The sequence below is a fragment of the Rhinolophus sinicus genome, chromosome 15 (assembly GCF_057876585.1).
Source record: "Rhinolophus sinicus isolate RSI-liver-muscle chromosome 15, RSI-T2T, whole genome shotgun sequence".
In the NCBI taxonomy this organism is placed as follows: Eukaryota; Metazoa; Chordata; class Mammalia; order Chiroptera; family Rhinolophidae; genus Rhinolophus; species Rhinolophus sinicus.
In genome coordinates this window covers 6,188,080-6,202,844 of record NC_142515.1, presented here as the reverse complement: position 1 = coordinate 6,202,844, position 14,765 = coordinate 6,188,080, and the positions used below count along the sequence as shown (strand labels likewise).

Below are 14,765 nucleotides of genomic sequence, written 5' to 3'. Positions count from 1 at the left end.
CACCTGGCACTACACATAATTATTACCATATTATTGACTATATTCTCTATGCTTTACATCCCCATGACTATTTTGTAACTACCAGTTTGTACTTCTTAATCCTTTCACCTTTTTCACCCTGCCCCCAACCCCTTCCCATTCACCCCAACAAGTTCAGTACCCATCTGACACCATACATAGTTATTACAATAGTATTGACTATATTCCTTATGCTGTACCCTACATCCCCATGAGTGCTGTGTAACTACCAGTTTGTACTTCTTAATCTCTTCCCTTTTCACTCACCCCAAAACCCCCTCCCTTCTGGCAATCATCAATATGTTCTCTGTATCTATGAGTTTGTTTCTGCTTTGTTTGTTTATTTTGTCCTTTAGATTCCACATATAAGCAAAATCACGTTGCATCAGTCTTTCACTGTCTGACATACTCCACTCAGCACAATCCCCTCCAGGTCCATCCATGCTGCCCGGATGGCAAGAACCCATTTCTTTTCATGGCCGAGCAATATTCCATTGAATATATGTACCACCTCCTCTTTATCCATTGATCTATCAACGGACACCCAGGCTGCCTCCACCTCTTGGCCATTGTAAACAGTGCTGCAATGAACATATGGATGCACATGTCCCCTTGAAGTAATGTTTTAGGTTTCTTCGGAAAAATACCTAGAAGTGGGATTTCTAGGTCCTTCTTTGTCTCTTATTATAGCCTTTGTTTTAAAGTCTATTTTGTCTGGTGTAAGTATTGCTACCCCAGACTTTCTGTTTGTTTGTTTGTTTCTATTTTCATGAAATATCTTTTTCCATCCCTTTGCTTTTAATCTGTGTGTGTCTTTCAATCTGAAGTGGGTCTCTTGTAGGCAGCATATGTAAGGATTTTGTTTTGTTTTCTTATCCATTCAGCCACCCTATGTTTTTGATTGGAACATTTAATCCACTTACATTGAAAGTAATTATGGATAAATATGTAGTTATTGCCATTTTATTTTTCTTATTTTTTTCCATATTAAAGAAGTCCCTCTAACATTCCTTGTAATACTAGTTTGGTGGTGATGAACTCCTTTAGCTTTTTCTTGTCTGGGAAGCTCTTTATCTGTCTTTTGGTTCTAAATGACAGCTTTGCTGGATACAGTAATTTCGGTTGTAGGTTCTTGCTTTTTATCACGTTGAATGTTTCCTGCCAATCCCTTCTGGCCTGCAAAGTTTGGACTTGTAAGTCTATTTCCTTTGCCAGGTTAGGAAAGTTTTCAGTCATAATTTTTTCAAATAGGTTGTCAGTCTCTTGCTTTCTCTCTTCTTGTACCCATATGATGTGAATGTTATTACGTTTGATGTTGTCCCAGAGGTCTCTTAAACTCTCCTAATTTTTTGGATTATTTTCTCGTTTTGCTGTTCCGATTGGATGTGTTATGCTATCTTGTATTCCAAGTGACTGATTTTATGCTCTGCTTCATCTAGTCTGCTGGTGATTCCTTCTAGGTACATTCTTCATTTTAATTACTGTATTCTTCACTTCTGACTGTTTTTTTCTTGTTTGTTTGTTTTTTGGTTTCTATATCCTTTTCTATGCTTACCATCTCTTTGTTGAAGTTTCACTAAGTTCCCTGAGCATCCTTATAACCATTGTTTTGAACTCTGTATCTGGTAGGCTGTTTGACTCCATTTTGTTTAGTTCTTTTTCCAGAGTTTTCTCATGTTCTTTCATTTGGGAAACATTTGTTTCCTCATTTTGGCTGCCTCTCTGTTTGTTTCTATGTATTAGGTAGATCTGCTATGTCTCCAGTCTTGGCCAGGTGGCCTTATGTAGTAGGTTCCCTGTGGGGCCCTGGCACAGTCTCCCTGGTGACTTGCTCTGGTGTTCCAGGAGTGTCCCTTGTATAGGTTGTGTGTGCCCTTCTGTTATATTTAAGTCTTGATTGCTATTGACACATCAATGGGTGGGAATGACCCTCAGACTGATCAGCTGTGGGGTTTGGCCATGTCCACAACTTATAGGTTGCTGTACGGAGAGCTTACCCCACTGAGTGAGATTCGCCCCAGTGGGCTCTGGTGCCTATTGAGACTGCCCTTTGGGTGTGCCACTTGTTGGGCTAATTGGGTGGTGCTCTCCAATGGTGTGAGCCAACCTCCAAGTATGTTGGTTCTGGGGCCTGTTGCGAGGGGCTCCGGTGCAGGCCCAGGTCATCTACTGCCTTATGACCAGCCGTGGACTACCTGGTAGCAGCTAAAAGTGATTTGCATTTGTTTGCTGCCTGTGCTAACCCTAGAGGCAAGTGGGAGAGGCCACACTACGAACTGAGGACGTCTGCCACCAGTACTGGGTAGCTCCGTAAAAAGCCAGGATACTCTGAGGCCTGCTGCCACCTGTAGGCTCCCTTAAGATTTGAACACTGATAAAGCCTCGTGTGGTATGTGACGTGGGTGAGACATGGTCTCAGGGAGTCACCAGAGTGGGAAGAGCTGTGGTCACCAGGTTAATGTGGATTCTGGTTTGGTGCCAATGCTGAGCCTGGAGCTACTCAGCAAAAATCTCAGAGTGCACTGAGGCCAGTTGCTGCCCGTCTCCAATAGTTTTCCAAGAAATAGTCCAATTTGGGTGGGGCTGGCTGTTCTCAGAGAAAGTACATCTGCTGTTGGGCAAGTTGGGTGGGACAGGGTCCCAGTGAGTCAGCAGAGTGGAGCAGTGGAGCTCACCAGGCCAATCAGATTCAGATTTAGCCATGTGGGGGCGGGCGCAACACCGGAAAGATGGTGCCCACCTGCTGGCTGCACAGGAGAAGGGCCCGACACAGAGAAAATAGCAACTGTCCTCCAGCCCTTGCTACAAAGCCACACACCTCAGTCTGCCCTCTGTATGTGTCTGACGCCCCCCGAGTTACTGCCACCGCCAGAGCCCAAGGTGAGTGCCTGCGAGTGAGTCTGTGCGAGGATCATGTAAGAGAAGGTCTGGGTTTCCCGCAGCCTCTGTCCCACCTGGATGTCCGAATCCTCATTGTTTTTAACAATCAGCTGTTGTGGGGGCTTCTCTTTCTGGCACCAGTACTCTGGGCTGGGGAGATTGGTTTGTGGTTGGGGTCCCTCGCTCCTCTGGAGGGAACCTCTGTGGCTGAGATACTTCTCCTGTTTCTCAACCTCCACAGGGATGTTTGTGTCAGCCTGTTTCGCATCTCTGCTCCTCCTACGGACGTGACTTCTTCTTTGTATCCTTGGTTATAAAACTTCTGTTCAGCTAGACTTCAGGTGGTTCTCCAGGTTGATTGTTCTATAATTTAGTTGTAATTTTAATGTGTTCATTAAAATTAGGAAGGAAGCAAGCACAGTGTTTATCTACTCCACCATCTTGGATCTCCTCCTTTTTAATAATTTACGTGTTTTTTAGCTTTTGTATTTTAAAGCAAATCCCAGACGTACTGCATCCTTTCATATTGTAGTATGCCTTTCAAAAAAAGATGGTTATTTTTGACATAACTGTATGATGCTTTAAACCACCTAACAATGGCCAAGAAGCACACAAAAAGTTGCTCAGCCCCATTAGTCACTAGAGAAATGCTTATCGAAACCACAATGAGGGCAATTAAAACAAAAACCAATCAAAAATAACAAGCGATTGCAAGGATGTGGAGGAATTGGAACCCTCATGCAGGAATACTGGTAGGAATGTGAAATGGAGCAGCCGCTATGAAAACTGGCCACGATGGAAAATAGGTCCTCAATAAGTTAAACATAGAATTACCATATGACCCAGCAGGTCTTCTCCTAGGTACATATCAGAAGGATTGAAAACAGGTGTTCAAATAAAAACTTCTGCATAAATATTCATAGCAGCATTATTCACAATAACCAAAAGGTAGAAACAGTACAAATGTTCCATCAGCAAATGAGTGGACAAACAAAATGTGGTGTGTTCACACGTGAACATTTCAGGTACAAAAAGAGTGAAATACTGATAAATGCTCTAACATGGGTGAACCCTGAAAACATGGTAAGTGAAAGAAGCCAGTCGCAAAGGCCACGTTTTACATATTTAAATGAAATGTCCAGAATAGACAAATCCATAGAGAGATAAAATAGATTAGTGGTTGCCAGCGGCTGGGAGTACTGGGGAGCAGGCAGTTATTGCTTAATGGCTATGAGGTCTCCTTGGGGTGACAAAAATGTTTGGAACTCAGTGGTGGTGATAGTCACACAACACTGTGAATGTACATAATCCCACTGATTTGAACACTTTAAGATGGTTACATTGGTAAATCTGATGCATATTTTATCACAATGAAAACAAGCTATCCCCCAAAATCAGTACTAATTCCTTAGTATTATCTAATACCAATCCGTATTTAAATTCCCGTGATTGTCTCAGAAATACTCTTTTATGTTGATTTGTTTGAATCAAATCCAAACAAGGTCCATGCCTTGCATGTGGCTGTTTTTGTCTCTTAATCCTCTCTTTTTAACTTTTTTTGTTTTTAAATCATGGAACATTCAAATACCTGTGCAAATAGAGAGAGTAGCAAAATGAACCCCCAGGTCTCCATCACTGAGCTTCAGTAATTATTGACTAATAACAACTTTTAAAAATGGTTTTTAGCTGTTTGTTTTTAAGTAATTTCACATTTACAAAAAAGTTGTGGAAATAGTACAAAAAGTTCCCCTCTGCCCTTAAACCAACTTTCCAAATGTTAACGTCTTACGTAACAATCATAGAACAATTATAGAATCAGGAAATTAGCATCGATACAGGACTATTAACTAATATAGTGACCTTCTGCAGATGTCAACAGCCCTCCCACCAGTACTTTTTTGGGGGTCACTTGCATTGTAGCGGTCATGTCCACTAGTGTGCTTTACTCTGGGGCAGTTCCTCAGTCTTATTGTGTGTTTCAGGATTGTGACATTTTTTAATAGTACTGGCCAGTTATTTTGTAGAATGTCCTTCAGTTTGGTTTTTTCCTGATGTTTCCTCATGATCTAATTTTAGGTGATGTGTTTTTGGCAGGAATCTCACAGAAACAATGCTGTGCCCTCTGGGTACATCCCATCAGGAAGCATGTGATGGCACCTTGCCCCCTTATTGGTGATGTTCTCTTTGATCCCCATTGGAGGTGGTGTCTGCAATGGTTCGCCACTGCAAAGTTACTATTTGTCCCTTTGTAACTAATAAGTGTCTTGTGGGAAAGTACTTGACACAATGTAAATATCCTCTTTCCTCTCATTTTTTTCCCTCCTAATTTTAGCACCCATTGATAATTCTTACCTGAAACAGCTATTACTGTGGTGTTTGCCAAATGGTGAAGTTCTGTTTCCTTTGTCCCGTCTTTATTAATTGGAATTTACTGTAAGGAAGAGCTTTCCTTTTTCTCCCATTTACTTGTTTATTTATTCCAACACGGACTCAGGATTTTGTTACACTCCATTTTTATTGTTACTTATTTTGTTGCTCAAATTGTCCTGTATTTGGCCTTTGGGACCCCTTTCCAGATTAATAGCCACGTGTTTCATCTATACCCCTGCCTGCCACTCTCCCCTATGTTACTTTGAACAAATCCCAGAAATCGTATCACTTCATCTGTAAACAGTTCTGTGTGTCTCTAACACACAGGAATTCTTTTTAAAAACATAGATAATGGCACCGTCACATCTAAATAATACTAACAATAATTCCTTCATATCATCAGATCTCATCACTGTCCACATTTCCCTGATTGTCTTATAATTATGTTGCTTACATTTGTTGGAATCTGGATCCAAAGCAGGGCCTTGCATTGTCATTGGTCAGTGTGATTCTTAAGTGTTTTCGAATCTGTCAACCCCGACCTCCCTTTTGTTTTCCTTTGCAGCGTCGTGAAGAAGAAACTGGGTTGTTGGTCTGTGTGGTGTCCCCCTGGATTTTGTGGATCGTACCTCGTGGTGTCCTCTCCTGAGCTCCTCTGCCTCCTGTTTCCTGTGTGTTGGTAGTTGGATCTAGCAGCTTGGTCAGAGTCTGGTTCAGTTGCTTAAGACTACTTTCTAGGTGGTGGTGTGTCCTCTCTCAGGTGCATAGAATGTCTGGTTGTGCCCTTTCGGGGTATTAGCAGCTGCTAATGGTCAGCGCCGAACTTGATTAATTCATTAAGGGCTGTGAAATGCTGATATGTGAATTCTATCGTTCCTCCTTCATTTTTTCCTCTGGGTTACTTCTGTGTAGGAAAACTTCTCACCAACTGTTTGTTATCGTGAGGTACAGTTCATGTAGGAAACTCCAGATAAATGCCTGTTTCTTACCCATATTTATTAGTTTTCAAAATAGTAAGTTGATTCTCTAATATTTTCCCAAGGTGACAGAGAAGATTTAAAAATACATACATTATTATAAATATAGAAACATATTTTATGTGTTTCAATCTATTGCAGTTATTGTCTCATTGATGTTCAAATATTTCATCTGTGACCAGTGGGCACCTTCAAGTTGGCGCCTGTGCCTTTTGGACCTGACACTAGTGGTCTCAGGCTCTTTGCTCCCTGTTATGACGGGATGTTCCACGGCTGCTGTACACACTTCCTGCCAAGGCCTGGGCTCTGCCATCCTGCCGGGGAGCCATGCTTACCTTTAGTGGGAAATCATATTCGGAAACCACTGGGACGTGGACGGTTCTCATTGCTACTGGGTTGGTCATCACTGCTAAGCTTTTTGAGTTGAGAAGGCTCAGAAAATATGTATCTTTAAACGTGAAAGGCCCCTTGAGTTCATTCTGCGACTTCTGATTCAGAGTCACGCCTCTGGGTTTTCACTCGGTCACATCAATCTTATGTCTGTGTGTCCTTTTTCCGTGGCCAGAGTCCTGGCTCTCAAGGATACCACCGTCACCGATCCGTTTGTTTTAGCCCACAGTACACACCAGAGTCTTCAATCTCAAAACTGTGCTGTGTGAAAAGAAGCCAGGCACAAAAGAGTGGGTGTCACCACCGGTCCTGCCAGTGCCACCAAGGCTGGGACAGTATTGTGTGGCTGTGCCCGGGGACTGGACTACGGCCCACTGATCACTGATCACTGGTGACTGAGTCTGAGAAGACTGGGGACTGGTCCTGGTTACGATTTATTTTCTTTGGCAGTCCTTTTTTTCGCTTTGAGCAGATCCCTCCAGAGGGGTCCTGTCATTTGAAGCCATCAGAAGAGTTCCTCTCTGGGTGTATACCACCAACAGGGCGCTCTTTGAATTCATTTTACTTCTAATTTTTAGGGAATTGGTTTTTCAACATCTGAATTTGTGCTACAGTTATGTAAAATATTTATGCGATTTCCAAATCAAATCTACAAAGCAAGATACACTCAAGGAAGTCTAGCCTTTGTCCTCTTCCTTCTATTCTCTCTCTCCCCATCTCTCATAGGTACCTCTTTTTATAAAGATGCTTCTCTTTCCAGTTTCAAAATATAAACAACTGTGTATATATTTACCATACTCATAGGATGAATTTAAGAGAGAACACATTTTCAAGAACACTTGTTATAGGTGGGAGGAAGGCTACCGTTGTAATGTGAGCTAAAAAACCCAGTACTTAGAATTGTATGAGCAATATGATCACAAACCATCTCAAACAACTGCCCACCTCCAGCAAAAAAACAAAAATCAAAACAAACCAACGAGCAGCAAGAAACTGTCACTGCCCACAAGATAGGACCAGAGGAATTGAATGTCAAGATGTTGAATTTGCTTGTAGTTGGATAGTTCCACCCTGGGTGTCCCCTCTGCCCCAATCGCCCTTTTTTCTGTTTGGCATTTTCCAGTTATTTTCACAGTCTCATCTTTTACATTCTGAATGAAAAACTGTCCTCCCCACACCCCGAAGGGGAGCCGAGGCCCTCATGGGGAGGGGGGGTCAGGTTTATTCCGGCTTCTCCTTTGATGGATGCCGGAGCTAAGGGGACTTGGGGGGTTGGTGCTAGTGTTTTGGGTTCCTGGTGGGTTGTCTGCTGAGGTTGTGGTCCCTGCAACCTTTGTGGACATCTGTGGCCCTGGGCAGCTGGTAGCTAAGGAGTTGCTTTCTCTGGTGGCTCTTGTGGCACTTGTGGCAAAGCTGAATCTTATTTACCACCCACATTATCATTCTCGCTTTCACCCTCAAATGTCGTTTCTGTCTCTCCCCTTGACAGACAGTTGAGTGGCAATTGCATGTTCTTAACACCCCCGACCCCACCATGTTTCTAAAACAGCCCTTAATGTTTTTTGAGCCTCAGGATGTGTAGACATTTTAAAGCAGTATTTCAACATAAGGCCATTTCAAATGAACTGTGTCTTATGCACAAGGTAATAATTCTCTGTTCCTGCTTCTTTATTTTTAATGAAAAATGCCTGCAAGGAGCTATCTTGCTGCTGAAGTGCAAGGCTGTGGCAAACCTTAAAATTTTCAAGCTGTTTTAATCAATAAAGTTATCACCAGTCATTTCCCTTGATAACTGCTTTTGCCCGGACCTGGACTTGCTCCTTGCTGCTGAGGACATTTCAGCCTACACTGGGAATGGATATAACCCCCCAAATCCAATTTTCATTTTAGCCTTTCCTCAGTAGCCTAGAAATAACAGATCGCTGGTATTACTCTATTTTTTTTAATATAAGAGTTTATTTGAGCCCAAACTGATGACATATGCTGGGGAGCAAGATCTCAAATGCTCCCTAGTATTACTCTAATAGATGGGGAATTCAGACCTCTTAGAGGTGACCAGTCCCTTTCTAGGATTCAGTAATAAGACAAAGAATAACATCCCTTAAAGGTTACTTGCAGACATACCTGATTCTCATAGTGTAAGGCTTCTGAATCAGTGGGTGGTTTTCTTTCTTCATACTAAAGCCCAAATGGTGTGAAGGTTTTGGCAGTTTTCCGTCATCATAAGAAGTGCCATCAGTGGCAAATGGTGCAAGTTCATGGAAATTGGGGCTGTTCAAAGCAGAATGCCTGGTTAGCACCAGGAGCCACCATGCTGTGTGCACCCATTTCACAGATGAGGAGCCTGAGGCTTGCAGAGGTGGGACCACAGGTGCTGGGAACACCTGGGTTCTGTCTCGTGTCCATTTATGTCCTGAAGTCCTTACTCCAGTCCCCTGTCATAGATGCTCACGTTTCCATCTTAAGGTTAAAGACAGGGTTTCTCAAGCTTGGCACTCTTGACATTTTGGAGCCAAATTATTCTTTGTGATGGAGGCTGTCCTGTGCAGTGTAGGATGCTTCCTAACACCCCCGTCCCCCAGTTGTGAAATCACAGATGTCTCCAGACATTGCCAATGTCCCCGGGGAGCCCAACTGCCCCGAATTGAGAACCACAGCATTGGGGAACAGTCACAGGAAAGTCTAGCGTTAAACCTAAGGTTACTCTGCTGATGAGGAGTGGGGCTGGGACCCAATCCCCTCCAGGTTTCTGCTGTACCCCAGTGCTCAAGGAGGGGCGAGCGACATAGCAGAATTTTTAGGTTTGGCAAATGAAGTTTGGAACGGCGTATTTAGTAGTCCAATATCATTGTCTCTTTTGCAAAGTATTAAAGTATATATGGTTGGCAGAATACAAATACAGAAAATGAAGTTAGACAGGATCTTGGGTGGTGAGGGTTAGCACCCTCAAGACAGCCTATCCAAAATGGGGTGAGGTTTGTGGGTTTCTCCGAAGAAGCCTGGGCATAAAGCATGGACTTGGCCCCATCAATTTGCTCCCAGGTTCTCAGGGCATTAGTTCTAGCCGTGGGGCTAGGAGGACAGTCTGTTCCCCCCGTGGGGAGGCCTGTGCGTGGGCAGCGAACGTCCACTCATCTCTCGTGGCCTCCTCTCGCTCAGGTGTGTCTGGGGAAGGCCTGATCCCTTCCCTTTGTCAGCCGAGCCCTGCCCGTGTCCCAGGCCCTGCCCCTCTGCTGCGTGCAGACTCTGGGTGTCAGGTCAGGCAGGACATGCTGGGATAGTGTGAGCTTCGGGCACCTGGAGAGACAAGGCCAAGAGGAACAGCCCATCCACTGACACACCCTAGTTTGAACTTGAAGCTCCAGCACAGGCCTAGTGCCGCCGCAGCGGGTCTGAAATGTGACAGTTTCTGGAAGTTCCAGCTCTGAGGTTGCATTTGTGCTGTATCTCTTGGTCATAAGATGTCTTTAAAACCTCTTGTCTTAATTTTTCCTAAGACATGTTCTCCCCTACAGCCTTTTTTAGTAAATTTTATTTTCTTCTTCTCAAAATACACGTATTTTAAAAATCTGAGTATGAAATAACTCATGTTTATTAAAGGAGATAGGAAAAATTCCAAAGTGTAAGAAAAAAATGTCCATTATTCCACTCACCTAGAATAACACAAATCATGCTTAATCTTTTCAATTTTTGTGTGTGTGTCTATATATACATTTTTAACCCAAAATTGGGATAATCCTGCGTGTGCTATTTGAAACCTCATTCTCCATTCCCCCTTAACATTGTGTTGGGAACAGTTTCCTTTGTGCTTATTTAAGCACTTTCACAAAGTAACTTTTGTGGCTACATAGTATTCCTTCGTGAGGGCTGCCAGTAATTGACCAGCCCCCATCCTTGGACGTTTAGATTTCCTCCGACTTCCCTCTTGTATATAACCCTGGTGAACACCCTTGTATGTGTATCCTGTGTACACTTCTGACTGTTTGCTTACAAGCCCCAGTGACGCAGTGGTCGGGCCGTGATACATGTTGCTCGGTCCTATTTCAGAAAGATGCTATCACTTCCCCCTCCTCACCAGCTGTCTAGCAAGTGTGTGTCTCCCCCCATCACACCAACACCCTTGTTTCTTACCTTTTATAAAACATGGTGGTTGCGTTTTGCTGTGTTGATATTGTTCCTTACAAATATGCCAGACTGTGGGGGAAATTACTTAGCGATGCGCCATCTCCAGGTGTCTGAGGGGGCCTGGGTTCTTTTGAGCCTTCAAGCTGAAGGTCTAGGCTCATCCTAGGGTGACGTGTCACCTCGAGGCCTCTCCGGGTGGGTGTGTGCCACTGGGGGCTGAAATGCAGACTGAACCCTTTGCTTCTTCATTACCGGCCTTGCTTTTTGCTGCCCCATGAGAGGGAGAAGTGCTTCCCCTAGCAGCGTCCCAGGATAACCAGAAATTTCATGAAATGTGGGCTTTCTTGGGAAAGCTCTGTGGCACTGGAAGTTCGTACTCATAAACATCATCACCGGTTGGAGTGGGTTCTTCCCCTGGCACCTAGGATGGCGAAGAGGAGACCATGGCAGGCAGACAAATGTTTCAGAAGGATGAGTGACTCTGCTGTTGGAACTCAAACCAGAAAAGCTGCCGAAAGGGCTGTGGGGCCCCCTCCAGCTCTCTGGATTCCTGTGTTCTGGGAGGCCGGCCTCTCAGTGTCTCCACTTCCTTTGACCACGTTGCAGTGAGAAAGGGACTGCACCCCAGGCCTGACAGGTAGGGTTTTTTTATTTCCCCCGACAGCACACCTCTTGACCTCTATCTTCTCACCAATGATTTTTTTAAATCCAAAATGATTTGGCAATAATTGCTCCTCCTTGTGTGATTATTGCCCTTCACTGATAGTAAATCTGTGAGCTCCCCAGGGGCCGGAGCGCATGTTGGTATGCGGAGCCCACAGGCTGGCCCAGACAGGCATGGCTGCTCCAGGCGGCTGCACGCCCGGCCCCCGCACCCGCTCTCCTCCGGCCTCACTCAGGCTGCAGGGCTCTGCCTGGCTAGTAGATAGCAGAGCTGGGGTTTGTGCTTAGTTGCCCTGGCCTCTTCTCAGACTTGAGCTCAGTCTGTCCATTCTGCTAGTCACATAGGGCCAGCCCCTGTTCCCACTACCCCCAGCCCCCTCTCTGAGACGGAAGGCCAATTCCATCTGGACCCCTGTCCTCACAGGCAGAGTCCAAATCGATGGGTGAGGAGGCTCCCTGGCCTGTGAATGCTCCACGGTCATCGTTTTGATTTCCCTTGATTTTGGTTTCTGTTTTTATTCGTTGGTTAGCCCCACCTAGAATCTGAGTTCCAGAGAGGAAATGTGTGGAGTAACCCTCAGTTTCAAAGCTTTTGTCCCGTCAACATCAGGACACTCACTCTGTCATAGGAGTCAGTTTCTCAGGCCTGTCTGGCTTCTGACCAAGGAAATTGCTGATGGGACTGGAAAGCGGATCTGTAACAGATTAGATATCTAAGACGTTAGACTTTTCTTCCACCAGCAGAATCTTCTGAAAGTATTTTGAAGCTTTTAATCAGATTTGTGTGGTAGTTGCCTGAGGGAGGCGGTCCTTTTATTCTTTGAGAATACGTTTACTTATGTAAAAAAGTACGAATCAATTTAAACTCTAATATTGATATGGCAAAGGGAGACCCACTAATGACTAACGTTTTGGCAACACTCAAGTAGACTCTATTCCCCTACCCCCACTCTTTTCATTGGTGACCAGTGAGAAGTCCTCTTCACTGTGCCTCCTAAGTGTCTCCAGATGAATAGCCGTGCTGTCGTTCAGAACACTGATCCACTCTATAATTTTTGTTGGTCATCACCTAAGTGCCAGAGGGCAGCACACAGCCCTCCCCTCAAGGAGCTCACACATTTCTGGAAGAGATAAGTGAGCCAGTGTCATGCAGTAGGGTGCATGCAATACAAGGGGAGTAATCAGAGTGCTTTGGGAGGGCCCCAGAACCCAGCCAGAGGTTGAAAGGTGGTGGTCACCTTGAGCTGAGTCCTGAAAGACTGGTAGGATGTGGCCAGTAGAAGAAGGGAGGTAAGCAGGCAAAAAGGTGAGCATGTGCCCCTGGGTTACCCTTTCTGCTGCTCTCTATTCTGTTGTGTAAATCCATATTTCCATTTAGCACCACTTTCTTTTTGCCTAAAAGACTTCCTTTTACATTTCTTGTGTGTAGATCAGTTGGTGATGAAGTATTTTACATTCAGATAGCTGAAAATATCCTTATTTCACCTTTGTTTTTGAAAGATAATTTTGCTGGGTATAGAATTCTAGGTTGGCATTCCACCCACCCCTTTTAGTGCTTTAAAGATGGTGTTCCACTGTCTTCTCACTTGGATTGTTTTCGATGTGAAATCTGACGTCTTAGCTTTGTTTCTCGGTAGATAATGTCTTTTTTTTTCTCCAACCGTTGTAAAGATTTTCTTCTTGTCACTTGTTTTGAGCAATTTGATCATGTTGTGCCTTGATGTAGTTTTCTTCATGCTCCTTGTGTTTGGTGTTGATTGGGACCTTGGATTTGTGGATCTATTGTTTTTGTTGTCTTTGAAAAGTTTTCAGTCATTATTTCTTTTTTTTCTTTTTTCTTAAGGAGGGTACAACTCACAGTGGGCCATGCGGGGATTGAACTGGCAACCTTGGTGTTATTAGCACCATGCTCTAACGAACTGAAGTAATCGGCCACCCCTGAGTCATTATTTCTTCAAATATTGTTTCTGTCTCTTATTTCCCTTTCAGGGACTCCAGTTACATGTATATTAGGTCCTCTGAAGTTACATCATAGCTCTCTTATGTTCTGTTCATCAAAAAAAAGTTATTTTCTCTGTGTGTTTCATTTTGGATAGTTTCTATTGCTACGTCTTCAAGTTCATAATCTTTCCTTCTGCATTGTCTAATCGGACACTGATCTCATTTACTATATTTTTCATTTTAGACAATGTAGTTTTCACATCTAGAAGCTTGCTTTGGATCTTTTTTTTTAATCTTCCATGTCTCTATTTAACTTTTAAAACATGGAATATGGTTACAATAACTGATTTAATGCCCTTGTCTGCTAATTCTCACATTTGGGTCAGTTTGGGTCAGTCTCAATTGATTGATTTCCCCCCCTCATTATGTATGATATTTGTTTTCTTTGCATGTCAGGTCATTTCTTATTGGATACCAGACATGGTGAATTTTACCTTTGGGGTGCTGGATATTTTTGTATGCCCATCAGTATGTCTGTACTTTGTTCTGGAATGCAATTAAATTACTTGGAAAGAGTGTGATCTTTGTAGATCTTGCTTTTAAGATTGGGAGGCAGCACCAGAGCAGGGTTTAGCCTAGGGCTAATTATTCCCCACTACCACGGCAAGTTGCTTCTGGGAATGTTACTCAGTGCCCTCTGAACTACGAGATTTTCCAGTCTGGCTGGTAGGAACCATCACTGTTCCCAACCATGTGTGAGGTCTGGGCAGTTTTCTTTAATTTTTCCATGTGATTCTTTCTCTGGCCTCAGTGGTTCCCTCACTTGTCTGTGCTGATTGGCAGTCTACGGAATACTACATTATTTGGGGGGACCCTCTGTAGCTCTCTGCCATTGTTCTCTGGGTAACCCTTTCCTCTGAGATACTCTGTTTCCTTGGAACTCTAGCTGCCTAGGTCTCCCAGTGCTTAGCCGTCTCTTCAATTGAGGGTGTCTACTGGGCTCCACCTGGTTCTCCCTACTTGCACCCACAGTCTGAAAACACTGAAGGCAGTAAGCTGGGGCAATTACAGGACTCACCTCATTTGTTTCCTGTGTCTCAGAAATCATTGTCCTTCACTGCTTAATGTCCTGTGTCTTGAAAACTGTTTTATATAGTTTATCTGATTTTCTAGTTGTTTCAGGCGGGAGAATATATTCTGGAGGCTGTTTTCAAAAATGATATCCAGGCTGTGAGCAGTTCCTTGTGTGTGTGTGTGTATTTCTATTTGCCTATTATTTTGTTTTTCATAGGTAGTACCTTCACTATTGAAAGCAAAACCTTTTAAACTGTGACCTTCAGAGATTTGCCAGAGATTTACTTAGTTTTCATAGAACCTAGGATTGACAAAATAACCTGGCTA

At 43.7% G+C, this 14,765-nt stretch overlaps 1 protein-coding gene across 3 annotated transcripts in view; it reads left to right on the top strand.

The window, feature by feature from the left end:
• The window catches only part of LHPP (phospholysine phosphohistidine inorganic pyrophosphate phosphatase), a 111,922-nt gene that overhangs the window by 26,964 nt on the left and 70,193 nt on the right, over positions 1 to 14,765 (top strand). The gene's annotated exons all lie outside the window — the stretch shown is intronic.